Source organism: Acomys russatus, chromosome 23 (genome assembly GCF_903995435.1).
Source record: "Acomys russatus chromosome 23, mAcoRus1.1, whole genome shotgun sequence".
Lineage (NCBI taxonomy): Eukaryota > Metazoa > Chordata > Mammalia > Rodentia > Muridae > Acomys > Acomys russatus.
The window spans coordinates 35394826-35401573 of record NC_067159.1 but is presented as its reverse complement, the minus strand read 5'-3'; the positions used below and the strand labels follow the sequence as shown (position 1 = coordinate 35401573).

The window sequence follows — 6748 nt, the reverse complement described above, 5'->3', positions numbered from 1 at the left end:
AATTTCCAAATACCACTGGCCACCTTTGCTTATCCAGAGTCTGCCAGATCAATGGGTGTGCTTGCTTAGTGGATCCTGTTGACCGGTGCCAGCTCTGATCCAAAACTACCTCCTGTTGTCCGTGCTGCTGCTGCTGCTGCTGTCTCCCCAGGGAAGTGAAGAGGAACAGCGGGGCAGTTGACAGCCTTTCATATGCTCGCTCTAATTCTTTTATGTTGTGCTCTGCTCTCCCACTTTTATCCTGATCTTGATTCATTCGTTTATCAAACATTTACTGGATGCCGAAGTACTGGGCGGGACAGTAGAGATACGAAGTTGACAAAGACACAGTCGGGCTGTTAAGGACATCATAGTCCAGGGTGAAGGACAAGTGTGAACTGATAACCACAGGGCAATTAGAGAAATGCAGATAAGAGGGTGCCATGTACTTTAAGGAGAAGCAGGAACTTCTAGGGTAGATGTAAAACAGTTCACAGAGGCACCTAAGCAACTCTTGAGGGAATCAGGGAGGGGCCATCCATCCATGGGGTGGAGGTGAGTATGGAGGAAAGACTAGAGATGGGTAGAAGGGCTCCTGGAGACTGAGGGGTAGAAAAGAATGTATGTGGATCCCAGCAAAGAAAAGCACACTCATTGATCTGGCAGACTCTGGATAAGCAAAGGTGGCCAGTAGTATTTGGAAATTGTAGGTGTACGTGTGACGTGATAATCCACAGAATATAGGGTTTAAAAGGTAAGTTTTAAAAGAAAAATTAAAAAAGAAAAGAATGATATTCAGAAATAAATAAAAAATTATTTCACAAAGATATTTTACTTAAATTAAAGGAAGGTCTTCTACAAATGCCAATGTAACCCAAGGCAAAAAGTAGGTACGTTCACTTTAATTTCTACTGAAGAGATGAAATCGTTGCTTCTTGTGTCACTTTACAGGGATAGTAGGGTGAACAGCAACGGTTAAGGCATCCTCAGGTGTCATCCAGGTAAAGGCTCAGTTTAACTTGAGCTGGACTGGCTCTTTCTACCTTCTTGTGATGCAGCAAGTGGACTTGTCTGTGCTCTTCTCTTTTATAAGAGACATCTTCCCTGGTTGGGTTGGAGGGTGACTGATGGTGACTGTGACAGTCCACTGCACATCCAACATCCTTGTATCCTGTCTACCACTGAAACAGAACAAGAAAAGTTTTCTCGTCTCTTTGGCATCTTCTGAACTGTTAAAGCGAGTGAAATTCCACTTGAGGAAAGCAGCCAGTACAAACGCGTAGTCTCTGCTCTTTCAGCAACCCTCACTATCAGAAGACTGGAGGGTCTCCCGGGAGGCACCTGAGGAAAACTGTCCTCCCGGAGCCACCAGGCAGGAACTTCCATACTCCAGAGCCTGAAATATTACAAAATCACATAGAAGTAAGAATTACAGGAGTATTAGGAGCAGAAGGAATTAACTGCAGCTTATAATGACGAAAACCAATTCTCTGCCCCACTCCATCCTTACCTGTCTACTTTCTAGGATGTGTTTCTACTCTTCATTCTGGAAATAACGGAGTCCCTGGAAGGCTAAAGATAAACTACAGAGCAGGAAAATAAGAGAAACGGCAGAGCATTTCTGTTTAAATTTTTATATAAATATTTACAGGTCAGATTTTTTTATTATGTTGGAGGAGTTAATGCAGGTTTTGGTTTTTTGTTGTTTGTTTGTTTTGTTTTGTTTTCATCTTAGTTAGGAACCTGGATTCAGTATTTCTTCTGAATATAAGAGACATGTCTATTCTGTCCTTCGGATGTGATTTGGACCTTGCTCATGCCACATCACAGCTGCATCTTCTCATGACGTTTCACCCTAACATTTCTATTAACACAGTCACCAAAAAGACCATAGTTAGCTTCTAAGCCATTAAGAGAGTGATCTAGAAGTGACACAATGAAACTTCTCATTTGTATGTGGAAATTAAAACCATGACACTGATTGGCTGGTCACTTTAACTTGGTATTTATCAGCAAACAGAAGCAACTCTCCTAATTTTAATGTTTACTGCAAGCTTTCAGTACATTTAAGAGGAAGGGGGTGTATTTTAATTACTATGAAAATACTCATAATCACAGAACAAATATTTTCTTACCATTTTGTAAGTAATGCTGAGCCCCCTTTATCTCCATCAGTCCCAACCATGTGATATCATTTTGCATGCGGACCACTCAGGCTGAAGAGCATTAAATTTAATTTGTGCAGAAGTTGAAGGTGGAAAAGCGTGAAATTAACTTGATACATTTTTATGCCATTTTCTCTCTCCTACTTTCTCGGAGCTATTCCAGTTCACAATGATTTGATTGGCTGTCAGAATCTCCCTCTCTCCTTGGGACTTCCTCTTCTGACCACATGGAACCCACTCTTAGGTAGCCCACAGGCAGCCCAGCATAAGGAAGTATCGAGTTACAATTTACTGTTTATTTGGCTGAGCTACAGTCTGAGCACAAGGTTCACTCTTCTTGGTGATTCATCTCTTTCTGGAGTGTGTGTGTGGGGCGGGTGGGCAGGAAACGATGAGTCACCTCATTCAAGAAATCACTCAGCCTGGTCCAAATGGTTTGCAAAGATTTTTGAGGGAAAGCTAAAACTTTTATAGGACTGTAGATTAAAGAGCAATTTTGAAACATCTAGTTGCTAGGACAGTGCTTCTAAACCTGCTAGGTTATTAAGGATACGCCTTAGTATCTGAGGATTAAGCTGAAATAGCTCATGTCTTATCAGCCAGGAAACACTTCAATGTATTTTTTGAAACCCACAGAACAAGAGCTTTTGTAGGGCAACTGTGCGTAGTAAGAGAAAGCAGATGGAAATGAGTCTCTGATCAGTCATTAACTGCTATTAGGAAAGCCTGAGACCAGCATGCAAGCACTCTGGTCATTATTAAAGATCTACCAAGACACTAATATCAATTCTGTTCATCTTCTGATGCACTCATTCAAATAATTATTCAAATCACATGGTTGTGCACAGATTTGGGGCTTGTCAGGATAATTTGTAGAATTATTTGATGTGCAAAAGTATTATTTAAGTATGTATTTAATTATGTCTACTATTATTTAAAGGCAAATGTCAATGAGTATTTTGTATATTTTCATTTAACTAAACATAAAGATTCCAAGATATTTACTTAAATTTTTCCTGCTCATTACTACATATGCTTTCACCACTTTTCCTTACAAGGAAACTTTATCACATGAGAAAATTTAACATGTCTTTCTCTTCATACCACATGGACTGCATTTCACATTTTATTTATTTGATGAATGAACACAAAAGGTGCTTTGTGCCTAGATTCTATCAGTCACAAAGGCTTTCCTGTTTCCCAAGTCAGTATACAGGGAATAGTTAAATGATTCCTGTGTATGATAGGAACACTCAAGAATAGCTTAAGGAGGCCAATAGTGAGTGTGTCATTTGGAAGCAGCAGTGACTGCTGTGATTTGGGTGTGGATCCCCCTGACTTGGCTGCAAGGGCCATATGTTGGGAGCATGCTCTTCAATGAGATGAGTCTGAGAAGCAGTAAATCTTTAAGAGACACAGCGTTGCTTCATACGGTTGAGGTCTTCGGAATGCAGGGTGAGATGCTGTGTCTCCACTCTTCCTTGCTGTGAAATATGGGTATGCTTTCTTCTCATCACGTGAGTGCCAGCAGATGGTGCAGCTGGGTGAGATCTCAGGGAGTCTGCATAACGCTGTTTGGACTTGCAGCCTCCAAAAGTGACAAACTAAATAAACCTCTAATTTTTGTAAATTTAACCTGACTCAGTTGCTATGTTATAGCAATGGGATACAAGCTAATATTATGTCTATTTATTAATACTGAAGCACAAAAATATTGAAATAGGGAGGAAAAGTAGAAATGACAACACTTTTGTATATTGGGAGGAAGTAGTTTATTCATCAGTAACTTTAATTTTTAAGTAATTAAAACGCATACAAAATAGATATTTCCCCCCCTTATCATACAAGTAAGACAACTGGAGGTTTAAGAAAATTTCACTTTCCATAGTTATATAAGTGGAATACAGTGTAACTAAGATTAAATTCTGTTCCAAGAAATTCAGAACTTCGTTCTTAAACGTCGAAAGAGAATGTCTCGAAGAAGGTTATATCTGTGCTAAATTTAAAATGTTTAAAACTCTTTTACTTGTATAGATGTTTTCTCTATGTGTATGTCTGTGCACTGCAGGAGTATCTGCTGTCTACAGAGTCCAGAAGACGGAATCTGCTTCTCTAGGACTGGAGTAGTTACCCACAGTTGTGAGTCACCATGTGGGAACTGAGAATGGAACCTGGATCGTCTCTCTGGAAGTACAGCCAGGCTCCTAACCATGAAGCCATCTCTCTAGCTCCCTTTGCTCACTTTTAAAGAAAGAATTGGTCTATTTTATGTACATCTAGGTAAATATTAGAGAAAATATTCCAGGTAGCAAGGAATTATAATAGCAAACATCTAGTTTGCTATGTTAAAGGTCAATATACAGGTTGCTAACTACTAAGCTGACACACATCTCCTATTTGATCCTCATGAAAGTCAAATAAATGTAGTGATTCTGTATCCTCCTTAGGAATATGAAATGGGGCCCAAGCCAAGTCTGATGGCCTGGGGGAGTAAAGAAGTTTGGAAGATGAATGAAAAAGCAACATGCATTGGAAATGACAGCTATAATAAATTTTGCATTTGGAAAAATTTGTTTTCATATTTAATTTTATCTTCTCTGTCCTGAAAATGGATAGGGGCCTTGCAATTTGTCAGCACTCAAAACCCAGCACAGAGTAAGAACTCAGTAAATATTTGTGGTGTAGATGACTGTCCACTACCTGTGACTAACATCTTGGTCACAGCAGCCTTCATAATTTATATCATCATCAGTCACGTGTGCATGGGATGCATCTCTTTTCTGCACTGACAAATGAATGACATTGGAATCATTTATATCATTCTGAGCAGACATGAATAAGACATGTAGTGACAACTCTTCCTGAACTCTTATTCTACATTTTCCAAATAGTGTATACAAAATATATCTTCATATTGGATAGTCTTCAAGTCTCTCCTAAATTAATCATACAAATGTAAAGACCCTGGTTGGATTATTAACTTAACAAAAATATTCCTTTAAGTTTTGTGAAAAGAGATTGTTTCTTCAAAAAACCCAGAATAGCTAAAACAATATTGTACAATAAAAGGTGCTGGGGAGGAATCTCCATACCTGATCTCAAACTGTACTATAAAGCAATAGTAATTAAAACAGCACGGTACTGGCACAGCAACAGGCTGGTTGATCAGTGGAATTGAATCGAAGACCCAGATATGAATCCACACACATATGGTCACTTGATTTTTGACAAAGAAGCCAAATCCATTCAATGGAAGAAGGATAGCATCTTCAACAAATGGTGTTGGTCTAACTGGAGGTCTATGTGTACAAAAATGCAACTGGACCCATATTTGTCACCTTGCACAAAACTCAAATCCAAGTGGATTAAAGACCTCAACATAAAACCAGAGGCACTAAGCCACTTAGAAGAAAAAGTGGGAAAGAGCCTGGAACATATTGGCACAGGAGACAACTTCCTGAACAGAACACCAACGGCCCAGGCCTTAATGTCAACCATTAATAAATGGGACCTCATGAGGCTGAGAAGCTTCTGTAAGGCAGAAGACACTGTCAAGAGAACAAAGCGACAGCCTACAGACTGGGAAAAAATCTTCACCAACCCTACATCTGACAAAGGTCTAATATCCAAAATATATAAAGAACTCAAGAAATTAAACACCACCAAACCAAATAATCCAATTGAGAAATGGGGCTTGGAACTAAACACAGAATTCTCAACAGAGGAATATCAAATGGCTGAGAAACACTTAAAGAAATGCTCAACCTCCTTAGTCATCAGGGAAATGCAAATCAAAACAACTCTGAGATTCCATCTTACACCCATCAGAATGGCTAAGATCAAAAATTCAAGTGACACCACATGCTGGCGATGATGTGGGGAAAGAGGAACACTCCTTCATTGCTGGTGGGAATGCAAACTAGTACAGCCACTTTGGAAATCTATCTGGTGCTATCTCAGAAAACTGGGAATAGGGCTTCCTCAAGACCCAGCTATTCCACTCCTTGGAATATACCCAGAAGATGCTCCAGCACACAACAAGAAAATTTGCTCAGCCATGTTCATAGCAGCCTTATTCATAATAGCCAGAACATGGAAACAGCTTAAGTGTCCAGCAGTAGAAGAATGGATAAAGAAACTGTGGTACATATACACTATGGAATACTACTTAGCTATTAAAAACAAGGAATTCCCAAAATTTGTGGATAAATGGATTGAGCTAGAAATTATCATAATGAGTGAGTTAACCCAGAAGCAGAAAGAATCAAATGGTATATACTCACTTATATCTGCATACTAGCCCAAGGGGCATGTCCCACGAAAGCCTTCACTTACCAGGAAACTGGGACAGAGAGGAGGATATCCTATTGGGACCCTAAATGAGAGAAGCATGGGAGAATAGCAAAGTAGAAGGATCCAGAGGGTCCTAGAAACCTACAAGTAGAACATTATGATAGGCAGATTTGGGCCCATGGGTCCCGCTCAAACTAAGGCACCAGCCAAGGACAATACAGGCGGTAAACTTTAAACCCCTACCCAGATCTAGCCAATGGTCAGAACATTCTCCACAGTTGAGTGGAGAGTGGGATATGACTTTCTCACAT

The 6748-nt window shown here is 39.7% G+C and overlaps 1 pseudogene; it reads right to left on the bottom strand.

Annotated features, from left to right (window-relative positions):
- Positions 1-271: 271 nt before the first annotated feature.
- The window catches only part of LOC127206419 (60S ribosomal protein L7a-like), a 141167-nt pseudogene continuing 134690 nt past the window's right edge, over positions 272-6748 (bottom strand).